Here is a 13,572-nt window from a genome sequence, read left to right as displayed (position 1 = left end):
CACACACACACACACACACACACACGCACACACACACTGACACAGAATCTATCACACAAACACAATGACCACCCACTAATAAGACACACACACACACAAATTAGGCACCTCATTGATTTGCTTCCTTCCCCTGAAAAATGTTAATTTGTAGACAATCCAGCAGTTTGGATTGAGCAGGAGTGCATTGCAAAGCATTAAAGTTTTACCAGAGGGAATTAACACAGTACTAGACTATACCCATAGAACTAGAATGAATAGAACTTGGAACCCCTGATAATCATTCTAATTCTATAGTTATACCAGAGGGTATTAACACAGTATTAGACTATACCCATAGAACTAGAATGAATAGAACTTGGAACCTCTGGTAATCATTCTAATTCTATGGTTATACCAGAGGGTATTAACACAGTATTAGACTATACCCATAGAACTAGAATGAATAGAACTTGGAACCTCTGGTAATCATTCTAATTCTATGGTTATACCAGAGTGTATTAACACAGTATTAGACTATACCCATAGAACTAGAATGAATAGAACTTGGAACTTCTGGTAATCATTCTAATTCTATGGTTATACCAGAGGTTATTAACACAGTGTTAGACTATACCCATAGAACTAGAATGAATAGAACTTGGAACCTCTGGTAATCATTCTAATTCTATGGTTATACCAGAGGGAATTAACACAGTATTAGACTATACCCATAGAACTAGAATGAATAGAACTTGGAACCTCTGGTAATCATTCTAATTTTATGGTTATACCAGAGGGAAATAACACAGGCTAGTAGACTATACCCATAGAACTAGAATGAATAGAACTTGGAACCCCTGATAATCATTCTAATTCTATGGTTATACCACAGGCTATTAGCACAGTGTTACGTTATGACCATAGAACTAGAATGAATAGAATGGACTCGGAACCTCCAGTAATCATTCTAATTCTATGGTTATACCACAGGCTATTAGCACAGTGTTACGTTATGACCATAGAACTAGAATGAATAGAATTTGTAACCTCTGGTAATCAATCTAATTCTATGGTTATACCAGAGGGTATTAGCACAGTGTTACGTTATGACCATAGAACTAGAATGAATAGAATTTGTAACCTCTGGTAATCAATCTAATTCTATGGTTATACCACAGGCTATTAGCACAGTGTTACGTTATGACCATAGAACTAGAATGAATAGAATTTGTAACCTCTGGTAATCAATCTAATTCTATGGTTATACCACAGGCTATTAACACAGTGTTACGTTATGACCATAGAACTAGAATGAATAGAATTTGTAACCTCTGGTGATCATTCTAATTCTATGGTTATACCAGAGGGTATTAACACAGTATTAGACTATACCCATAGAACTAGAATGAATCGAACTTGGAACCTCTGGTAATCATTCTAATTCTATGTTTATACCAGAGGGTATTAGCACAGTATTAGACTATACCCATAGAACTAGAATGAATAGAACTTGGAACCTCTGGTAATCATTCTAATTCTATGTTTATACCAGAGCAGTGGTTCCAAAACTAGGGGCTGCCTGATATGAACATGGGGTCGTGGGTCACGCCCCCTCTCTATTTGGTGAGGTCAGGGTGTGATGTAGGGTCGTGGGTCACGCCCCCTCTCTATTTGGTGAGGTCATGAAGACTTCCCACGCTGCACCTTGGTCTACTTCTTCAGACGGACGTTACAACGGGAGAATTTACAAAATCATGAGAATTTACAAAATACACAAACACATATATATCTATATACAGTGGGGCAAAACAAGTATTTAGTCAGCCACCAATTGTGCAAGTTCTCCCACTTAAAAAGATGAGAGAGGCCTGTAATGTTCATCATAGGTACACTTCAACTATGACAGAAAAAAAATCCAGAAAATCACATTGTAGGATTTTTAATGAATTTATTTTGCAAATTATGGTGGAAAATAAGTATTTGGTCACCGACAAACAAGCAAGATTTCTGGCTCTCACAGACCTGTAACTTCTTTTTTAAGAGGCTCCTCTGTCCTCCACTCGTTGCCTGTATTAATGGCACCTGTTTGAACTTTTTATCAGTATAAAAGACACCTGTCCACAACCTCAAACAGTCACGCTCCAAACTCCACTATGTCCAAGACCAAAGAGCTGTCAAAGGACACGGTCAAGTATGGTGATGGTAGTCTGATGCTTTGTGGTGCTTTGTAGTGGCACTGTTAAGCTGTCTGGACTGAGCAGTCAACGTGCCCCTAGTGTGTGTAGTGTAGCGTGTGCTGTGAATTGTGTAGGGGAATATTGTTGAGCCCTGTATTTCTGGGTCAATTGTGTTTTCTGTTCTCCTCTAAACCCCAGTGGACCTTAGAGATGTGATGTGGTACACTGGACAATAGAACTACCACACACACACACACACAGACACACACACACACACACACACACACACACACACACACACACACACACACACACACACACACACACACACACACACACACACACACACACACACACACACACACACACACACACACACACACACACACACACACACACACCACACCACTTTCTAGTGCAATCACACACACGCGTGACAAATAGTCACACATGCAGGGACGGACGCAAACACACTCCGTTTCTGGGACACTGTCTGCCCCTGTGGAGTTTACTGTAGCATCTTCCCCTCCTTCTCTCCACCTCCCATCTTCCCTTCTCCCTCCCCTCCTCCCATCTTCTCTCTACCTCCCATCATCCCTCCCCTCCTCCCATCTTCTCTCTCCCTCCCATCTTCTCTCCCCTCCTCCCATCTTCCCTCTCCCTCCCATCATCCCTCCCCTCCCCTCCTCCCATCTTCCCTCTCCCTCCCATCATCCCTCCCCTCCCCTCCTCCCATCTGCCCTCCCCTCCTCCCATCTTCCCTCTCCCTTCCATCTTCCCTCCCCACCCTCAAAATTTGGAGAAAATTACATTTGTACCCAGGCAGATTGGACAGTCAACTTCCCTGACAGTTGTTGTCCATGGTGGCACTATTAACCAGAATGCAACAGCCAGGTGACACTATTAACCAGAATGCAACAGCCAGGTGACACTATTAAACAGAATGCAACAGCCAGGTGACACTACTAACCAGAATGCAACAGCCAGGTGACACTATTAACCAGAATGCAACAGCCAGGTGACACTACTAACCAGAATGCAACAGCCAGGTGACACTATTAACCAGAATGCAGCAGCCAGGTGACACTACTAACCAGAATGCAACAGCCAGGTGACACTATTAACCAGAATGCAACAGCCAGGTGACACTATTAACCAGAATGCAACAGCCAGATGACAATACTAACCAGAATGCAACAGCCAGGTGACACTACTAACCAGAATGCAACAGCCAGATGACAATACTAACCAGAATGCAACAGCCAGGTGACACTATTAACCAGAATGCAACAGCCAGATGACAATACTAACCAGAATGCAACAGCCAGGTGACACTATTAACCAGAATGCAACAGCCAGATGACAATACTAACCAGAATGCAACAGCCAGGTGACACTACTAACCAGAATGCAACAGCCAGGTGACACTATTAACCAGAATGCAACAGCCAGATGACACTATTAACCAGAATGCAACAGCCAGGTGACACTACTAACCAGAATGCAACAGCCAGGTGACAATACTAACCAGAATGCAACAGCCAGGTGACACTATTAACCAGAATGCAACAGCCACTATTCTTTGACCTCTGGATGCCGTCGACCAATCACGTTACCCCAGGTGATGGGTATAAGACGCATCACAGCATCTTGTTCTGAAAGGTTGTCTGGTCCTCATTATTAAAGTCCCGTAGGTCACTTTCATTACTGCCTTTGTGTTTACAGATCTCTACTATACCAGCTACTGACTGACTGACTCAGACAAACAGGAGAAACCAGTTCACAGGGTTGGTTCACTCTGCAGATTCATCTGGTCTCTACATCCACATTTAGTTTTAAAGGCTACACATTTATTTATGGAATCACTTGTAAAGTTCATTACATCAGGATTTCCTGGTGCCACTAGAGCGGTTTTTAAAACCCTGAAGATAAATTAGTTCACCGAGGTCCGCAATAGTTTTGAATGAATTTATAATGAGTTATGATGCCTGGGATTTTTATGTTGTTCAAATGTAATGTAACTTGTTATTCCATCTTGTTATTCTATCTGGTTATTCTATCTGGTTATTCTATCTGGTTAATCTATCTGGTTATTGTATCTGGTTATTCTATCTGGTTATTCTATCTGGTTATTCTATCTGGTTATTCTATCTGGTTATTCTATCTGGTTATTCTATCTAGTTATTCTATCTGGTTATTCTATCTGGTTATTATATCTGGTTATTGTATCTGGTTATTGTATCTGGTTATTCTATCTGGTTATTCTATCTGGTTATTCTATCTGGTTATTCTATCTGGTTATTCTATCTAGTTATTCTATCTAGTTATTCTATCTGGTTATTCTATCTGGTTATTCTATCTGGTTATTCTATCTGGTTATTCTATCTGGTTATTCTATCTAGTTATTCTATCTGGTTATTCTATCTGGTTATTCTATCTGGTTATTCTATCTGGTTATTCTATCTAGTTATTCTATCTAGTTATTCTATCTGGTTATTCTATCTAGTTATTCTATCTGGTTATTCTATCTGGTTATTCTATCTAGTTATTCTATCTAGTTATTCTATCTGGTTATTCTATCTGGTTATTCTATCTGGTTATTCTATCTGGTTATTCTATCTGGTTATTCTATCTAGTTATTCTATCTGGTTATTACACACACACAAATACACCTGCATGCACAGTCACACAGTTCTACACACGCACACACACACACACACACACACACACACACACACACACACACACACACACACACACACACACACACACACACACACACACACACACACACACACACACACACACACACACACACACACACACACACACACACACACACACACACACACACACAGGCCTCACTGTACAGTAGTAGCCTACACTCACAGGAGTTGGTATGTGGCTTCCATATCTGGGTCAATTCCTAGATGCTAGAGTCCTTGTCATTCACATTTCTATTGAGAGGAGGGAGGGAGGGAGTTGGGGGAGGGGGAGGGAGGGAGGGGAGGGGGAGATGCTAGAGTCCTTGTCATTCACATTTCTATTAGGGAGGGAGGGAGGGAGGGAGGGAGGGAGGGAGGGAGGGAGGGAGGGAGGGAGGGAGGGGAGGGAGGGAGGGGGAGGGAGGGAGGGAGGGAGGGAGGGAGGGGGAGATGCTAGAGTCCTTGTCATTCACATTTCTATTAGGGAGGGAGGGAGGGAGTTGGGGGAGGGGGAGGGAGGGAGGTGGGGGGAGGAGGGAGGGGGTAGAGGGGAGATGGAGAAGAGGGAAGAGGAGGATGTGGACTGGGGAAGGGGAGAGGGGAGAGAAGGAGCGAGAAAGAAGTACATAAATAATGAGGCCATTTTGAAAGGGAGCCAAATATGGAGAAAGAGAATTGGAAAGAGAAGAAAGAAGAGAAAAGGAGGGAAAGAGATTATTCATATCTTGTCAAATAACTGCCCCTCCTCCTTCCCTTCCCCTTCCTCCTCCTTTCCCTTCCTCCCTTCCCCTCCTCCCTTCCCTTCCTCCCTTCCCCTCCTCCCTTCCCCTCCACCCTTCCCCCCCTTTCCCTCCTCCCTTCCCTTCCTCCCTTCCCCTCCTCCCTTCCCCTCCTCCCTTCCCTTCCTCCCTTCCCCTCCTCCCTTCCCTTCCTCCCTTCCCTCCTCTTTCCCTCCTCCCTTCCCTCCCCTTCCCTCCTCCCCTTCCCCCTCCCTTCCCCCTCCCTTCCCTCCTCCTCTTCCCTCCTCCCTTTCCCTCCTCCCTTTCCCTCCTCCCTTCCCCTCCTCTTTCCCTCCTCCCTTCCCTTCACCTCCTCTTTCTTCCTCCCTTCCCCTTCCCTCCTCCCTTCCCCTCCTCCCTTCTCCTCCCCCTTTCCCTCCTCCCTTCCCCTCCACTTTCCCTCCTCCCTTCCCCTTCCCCTCCTCCCTTCCCCTCCTCTTTCCCTCCTCCCTTCCCCTTCACCTCCTCTTTCCTTCCTCCCTTCCCCTTCCCCTCCTCCCTTCCCCTCCTCCCTTCTCCTCCCCCTTTCCCTCCTCCCTTCCCCTCCACTTTCCCTCCTCCCTTCCCTTTTCCCTCCTCCCTTTCCCTCCTCCCTTCCCCTCCTCTATCCCTCCTCCTCTTTCCCTCCTCCCTTTCCCTCCTCCCTCTCCCTCCTCCCTTCCCCTCCTCTTTCCCTCCTCCCTTCCCCTTCACCTACTCTTTCCTTCCTCCCTTCCCCTTCCCTCCTCCCTTCCCCTCCTCCCTTCTCCTCCTCCCTTTCCCTCCTCCCTTCCCCTCCTCTTTCCCTCCTCCCTTCCCCTTCCCCTCCTCTTTCCCCCTCCCTTCCCCTTCACCTACTCTTTCCTTCCTCCCTTCCCCTTCCCCTCCTCCCTTCCCCTCCTCCCCTTCCCCTTCCCTCCTCCCTTCCCCTCCTCTTTCCCTCCTCCCTTCCCCTTCACCTCCTCTTTCCTTCCTCCCTTCCCCTTCCGCTCCTCCCCCCTTCCCCTCATCCCTTATCCTCCCCCTTTCCCTCCTCCTTTCCCCTCCACTCTCCCTCCTCCCTTCCCCTTCCCCTCCTCCCTTCCCCTCCTCCCTTCCGCTACTCTTTCCCTCACTCCCTTCATCCATCCCCACATCCCCTAGGAAGAGAGGGAATGCCATCTTCTTTCTGCCACTTCACATTAAAGGAGAGCAGACATCGCCAGTCAGACCACGACCCCCCCACCCCCACCCTCCCAGGAAAAGATTGGTTCAGCATTGAGAAATACTCATCTCAGCTTTTTAAACGACAAGGATAAGGTCACTATCTTGCCGTACTAAAATGATACTCTAACTATGGTACTTTCTGGCCACAAGTAGAACTTCAACCCACAATCTCTAACCTCAGCCGTTACCCTAGTAACTACTAGTGTTATTCCCTTACACTAAAAGCTCAATTAAGCCCATTTTCTACCACCCATTTCTCTCACCCATACTCTCTCACCCATCTTCTCTCACCCATACTGTCGCTCTGGATAAGAGCGTCTGCTAAATGACTTAAATGTAAATGTAATACTCTCTCGCCCATATTATCTCATCCATTTCTCTCACCCATATTCTCTCACCCATATTCTCTCACCCATTTCTCTCACCCATATTCTCTCACCCATATTCTCTCACCCATATTCTCTCACCCATATTCTCTCACCATTTTCTCTCACCCATTTACTCTCACCCATACCCTCTCACCCATATTATCTCACCCATTTCTCTCACCCATATTCTATCACCCATATTCTCTCACCCATATTATCTCACCCATTTCTCTCACCCATAATCTCTTACCCATATTATCTCACCCATTTATCTCACCCATATTCTCTCACCCATATTCTCTCACCCATATTCTCTCACCCATTTTCTCTCACCCATATTCTCTCACCCATATTCTCTCACCCATATTCTCTCACCATTTTCTCTCACCCATTTTCTCTCACCCATACCCTCTCACCCATATTATCTCACCCATACTCTCTCACCCATATTATCTCAACCATTTCTCTCACCCATAATCTCTCACCCATATTATCTCACCCATTTCTCTCACCCATACTCTCTCACCCATATTATCTCACCCATCTCTCACCCATATTATCTCACCCATATTCTCTCACCCATTTCCTCTCACCCATTTTCTCTCACCCATATTCTCTCACCCACCTCTCATCATATTCTCTCACCTATTTATCTCACCCATTTCTCTCACCCATATTCTCTCACCCATCTCTCATCATATTCTCTCACCTATTTATCTCACATTTTTTCTCTCACCCAGCATTTATTTAAAATGAAATAGAGAAACATCTCCTTTACGTAAATATTCACACCGATGTGTCCATAATTTATTTGCAGCACATTTGGCAGTAATTACAGCTGTGAGTGTTTCTGGGTAAATCTCTAAGAGCTTTAACACAGCTGGATTGTGCAACATTTGCTCATTGTTCTTTTCAAAATTCATCAAGCTCTGTCAAATTGGTTGTGGATCAGGACAAACATTTTCAGTTCGTGCCAAAGATGTTCAGGTAGATTTAAGACAAAACTGAGTGTAACAAATCTCTTCGTCGTCTGAGGAGGAGTAGGAAGGATCGGACCAATATGCGGCGTGGTAAGTGTCCATGTTCATTTATTAGACTGAACACACGAAACAAAATAACAAAGTGAAAGGAAGAAAGGAAACAGGTGACATACACTGAACAGAAAACAACTACCCACAAATCATAGCGGGAACACAGGCTACCTAAGTATGGTTCTCAATCAGAGACAACGATTGACAGCTGAGTGGTATATAGATGGTGGTATGTAATAGTGGTATAGATATGGTGGTATGTAATAGTGGTATATAGATGGTGGTATGTAATAGTGGTATAGATATGGTGGTATGTAATAGTGGTATATAGATGGTGTTATGTAATAGTGGTATATAGATGGTGGTATGTAATAGTGGTATATAGATGGTGGTATACAATAGTGGTATATAGATGGTGGTGTGTAATAGTGGTATATAGATGGTGGTATATAATAGTGGTATATAGATGTTGGTTTGTAATAGTGGTATATAGATGGTGGTATGTAATAGTGGTATAGATATGGTGGTATGTAATAGTGGTATATAGATGGTGGTATGTAATAGTGGTATAGATATGGTGGTATGTAATAGTGGTATATAGATGGTGGAGTGTAATAGTGGTATATAGATGGTGGTATGTAATAGTGGTATATAGATGGTGGTATGTAATAGTGGTATATAGTTGGTAGTATATAGATGGTGGAGTGTAATAGTGGTATATAGATGGTGGTTTGTAATAGTGGTATATAGATGGTGGTATGCAATAGTGGTATATAGATGGTGGTATGTAATAGTGGTATATAGATGGTGGTATGTAATAGTGGTATATAGTTGGTAGTATATAGATGGTGGAGTGTAATAGTGGTATATAGATGGTGGTATGTAATAGTGGTATATAGTTGGTGGGTGGTATGTAATAGTGGTATATAGATGGTGGTATGTAATAGTGGTATATAGATGTTAGTATGTATGTAATAGTGGTATATAGATGGTGGCATGTAATAGTGGTATATAGATGGTGGTATGTAATAGTGGTATATAGATGTTAGTATGTATGTAATAGTGGTATATAGATGGTGGCATGTAATAGTGGTATATAGATGGTGGTATGTAATAGTGATATATAGATGGTGGTATGTAATAGTGGTATATAGATGGTGGTATGTAATAGTGGTATATAGATGGTGATATGTAATAGTGGTATATAGATGGTGGTATGTAATAGTGATATATAGATGGTGGTATGTAATAGTGGTATATAGATGGTGGTATGTAATAGTGGTATATAGATGGTGATATGTAATAGTGGTATATAGATGGTGGTATGTAATAGTGATATATAGATGGTGGTATGTAATAGTGGTATATAGATGGTGGTATGTAATAGTGGTATATAGATGGTGGTATGTAATAGTGATATATAGATGGTGGTATGTAATAGTGGTATATAGATGGTGGTATGTAATAGTGGTATATAGATGGTGGCATATCATAGTGGTATATAGATGGTGGTATGTAATAGTGGTATATAGATGGTGGTATGTAATAGTGGTATATAGATGGTGGTATGTAATAGTGGTATATAGATGGTGGTATGTAATAGTGGTATATAGATGGTGGCATATAATAGTGGTATATAGATGGTGGTATGTAATAGTGGTATGTAATAGTGGTATATAGATGGTGGTATGTAATAGTGGTATATAGATGGTGTTATGTAATAGTGGTATATAGATGGTGGTATGTAATAGTGGTATATAGATGGTGGTATGTAATAGTGGTATATAGATGGTGTTATGTAATAGTGGTATATAGATGGTGGTATGTAATAGTGGTATATAGATGGTGTTATGTAATAGTGGTATATAGATGGTGTTATGTAATAGTGGTATATAGATGGTGGTATGTAATAGTGGTATATAGATGGTGTTATGTAATAGTGGTATATAGATGGTGGTATGTAATAGTGGTATATAGATGGTGTTATGTAATAGTGGTATATAGATGGTGTTGTGTAATAGTGGTATATAGATGGTGGTATGTAATAGTGGTATATAGATGGTGTTATGTAATAGTGGTATATAGATGGTGGTATGTAATAGTGGTATATAGATGGTGTTATGTAATAGTGGTCTGTAATAGTGGTATATAGATGGTGGCATATAATAGTGGTATATAGATGGCAGATGGTGGTATGTAATAGTGGTATATCGTTGGTGGTATATAATAGTGGTATATAGATGGTGGCATGTAATAGTGGTATATAGATGGTAGATGGTGGTATGTAATAGTGGTATATAGATGGTAGATGGTGGTATGTAATAGTGGTATATAGATGGTAGATGGTGGTATGTAATAGTGGTATATAGATGGTAGATGGTGGTATGTAATAGTGGTATATAGATGGTGGTATGTAATAGTGGTATATAGATGGTGGTATGTAATAGTGGTCTGTAATAGTGGTATATAGATGTTGGTATGTAATAGTGGTATGTAATAGTGGTATATAGATGGTGTTATGTAATAGTGGTATATAGATGGTGGTTTGTAATAGTGGTATATAGATGGTGGTATGTAATAGTGGTATATAGTTGGTAGTATATAGATGGTGGAGTGTAATAGTGGTATATAGATGGTGGTATGTAATAGTGGTATATAGATGGTGGTATGTAATAGTGGTATATAGATGGTGGTGGTAATAGTGGTATATAGATGGTGGTATGTAATAGTGATATATAGATGTTAGTTGGTGGTATGTAATAGTGGTATATATTTGGTGGTATGTAATAGTGGTATTTAATTGGTGGTATGTAATAGTGGTATATAGATGATAGTATATAGATGGTGGAGTGTAATAGTGGTATATAGATGGTGGTTTGTAATAGTGGTATATAGATGGTGGTATGTAATAGTGGTATATAGATGGTGGTATGTAATAGTGGTATATAGATGGTGGTATGTAATAGTGGTATATAATTGGTAGTGTATAGATGGTGGTATGTAATAGTTGTATATAATTGGTGGTATGTAATAGTGGTATATAGATGGTGGCATGTAATAGTGGTATATAGATGGTGGTATGTAATAGTGGTATATAATTGGTAGTGTATAGATGTGGTATGTAATAGTTGTATATAATTGGTGGTATGTAATAGTGGTATATAGATGGTGGCATGTAATAGTGGTATATAGATGGTGGTATGTAATAGTGGTATATAGATGGTGGTATGTAATAGTGGTATATAGATGGTAGTATATAGATGGTGGAGTGTAATATTGGTATATAGATGGTGGTTTGTAATAGTGGTATATAGATGGTGGTATATAATAGTGGTATATAGATGGTGATGTGGTATGTAATAGTGGTATATAGATGGTGGTATGTAATAGTGGTATATAGATGGTGGTATATAATAGTGTTATAGATTGGTGGTATGTAATAGTGGTATATACATTTACATGGTATTTAGCAGATCTTATCCAGTGGATATAGATGGTGGTATGTAATAGTGGTATATAGATGTTAGATGGTGGTATGTAATAGTGGTATATAGATGGTGGTATGTAATAGTGGTATATAGATGGTGGTATGTAATAGTGGTATATAGATGGTGGTATGTAATAGTGGTATATAGTTGGTGGGTGGTATGTAATAGTGGTATATAGATGGTGGTATATAATAGTGGTATATAGATGGTGGTATGTAATAGTGATATATAGATGTTAGTTGGTGGTATATAATAGTGGTATATATTTGGTGGTATGTAATAGTTGTATATAATTGGTGGTATGTAATAGTGGTATATAGCTGGTGGTATGTAATAGTGGTATATAGTTGGTGGTATGTAATAGTGGTATATAGATGGTGGTATGTAATAGTGGTATATAGATGGTGGTATGTAATAGTGGTATATAGATGGTGGTATGTAATAGTGGTATATAGATGGTGGTATGTAATAGTGGTATATAGATGGTGGTATGTAATAGTGGTATATAGATGGTGGTATGTAATAGTGGTATATAGATGGTGGTATGTAATAGTGGTATATAGATGGTGGTATGTAATAGTGGTATATAGATGGTGTTATGTAATAGTGGTATATAGATGGTGGTATGTAATAGTGGTATATAGATGGTGTTATGTAATAGTGGTATATAGATGGTGTTATGTAATAGTGGTATATAGATGGTGGTATGTAATAGTGGTATATAGATGGTGTTATGTAATAGTGGTATATAGATGGTGGTATGTAATAGTGGTATATAGATGGTGTTATGTAATAGTGGTATATAGATGGTGTTGTGTAATAGTGGTATATAGATGGTGGTATGTAATAGTGGTATATAGATGGTGTTATGTAATAGTGGTATATAGATGGTGGTATGTAATAGTGGTATATAGATGGTGGTATGTAATAGTGGTATATAGATGGTGGTATGTAATAGTGGTATATAGATGGTGGTATGTAATAGTGGTATATAGATGGTGGTGTGTAATAGTGGTATATAGATGGTGGTATGTAATAGTGGTATATAGATGGTGTTATGTAATAGTGGTATATAGATGGTGGTATGTAATAGTGGTATATAGATGGTGGTATGTAATAGTGGTATATAGATGGTGGCATGTAATAGTGGTATATAGATGGTGGTATGTAATAGTGGTATGTAATAGTGGTATATAGATGGTGGTATATAATAGTGGTATGTAATAGTGGTATATAGATGGTGGTATGTAATAGTGGTATGTAATAGTGGTATATAGATGGTGGTATGTAATAGTGGTATGTAATAGTGGTATATAGATGGTGGTATATAATAGTGGTATGTAATAGTGGTCTGTAATAGTGGTATATAGATGTTGGTATGTAATAGTGGTATGTAATAGTGGTATATAGATGGTGTTATGTAATAGTGGTATATAGATGGTGGTGGTATATAGATAGTGGTATGGTGGTTTGTATAATGGTAGTATATAGTTGGTATATATAGATGATGGAGTGTAATAGTGGTATATAGATGGTGGTATGTAATAGTGGTATATAGATGGTGGTATGTAATAGTGGTATATAGATGGTGGTATATAATAGTGGTATGTAGTGGTATGTAATAGTGGTATATAGATGGTGGCATGTAATAGTGGTATATAGATGGTGGTATGTAATAGTGGTATATAGATGGTGGTATGTAATAGTGGTATATAGATGGTGGTATGTAATAGTGGTATGTAATAGTGGTATATAGATGGTGTTATGTAATAGTGGTATATAGATGGTGGTTTGTAATAGTGGTATATAGATGGTGGTATGTAATAGTGGTATATAGTTGGTAGTATATAGATGGTGGAG

Source organism: Oncorhynchus gorbuscha, unplaced genomic scaffold, assembly GCF_021184085.1.
Source record: "Oncorhynchus gorbuscha isolate QuinsamMale2020 ecotype Even-year unplaced genomic scaffold, OgorEven_v1.0 Un_scaffold_1487, whole genome shotgun sequence".
NCBI classification, from domain to species: domain Eukaryota; kingdom Metazoa; phylum Chordata; class Actinopteri; order Salmoniformes; family Salmonidae; genus Oncorhynchus; species Oncorhynchus gorbuscha.
Note: the sequence above shows the minus strand (reverse complement) of the source record.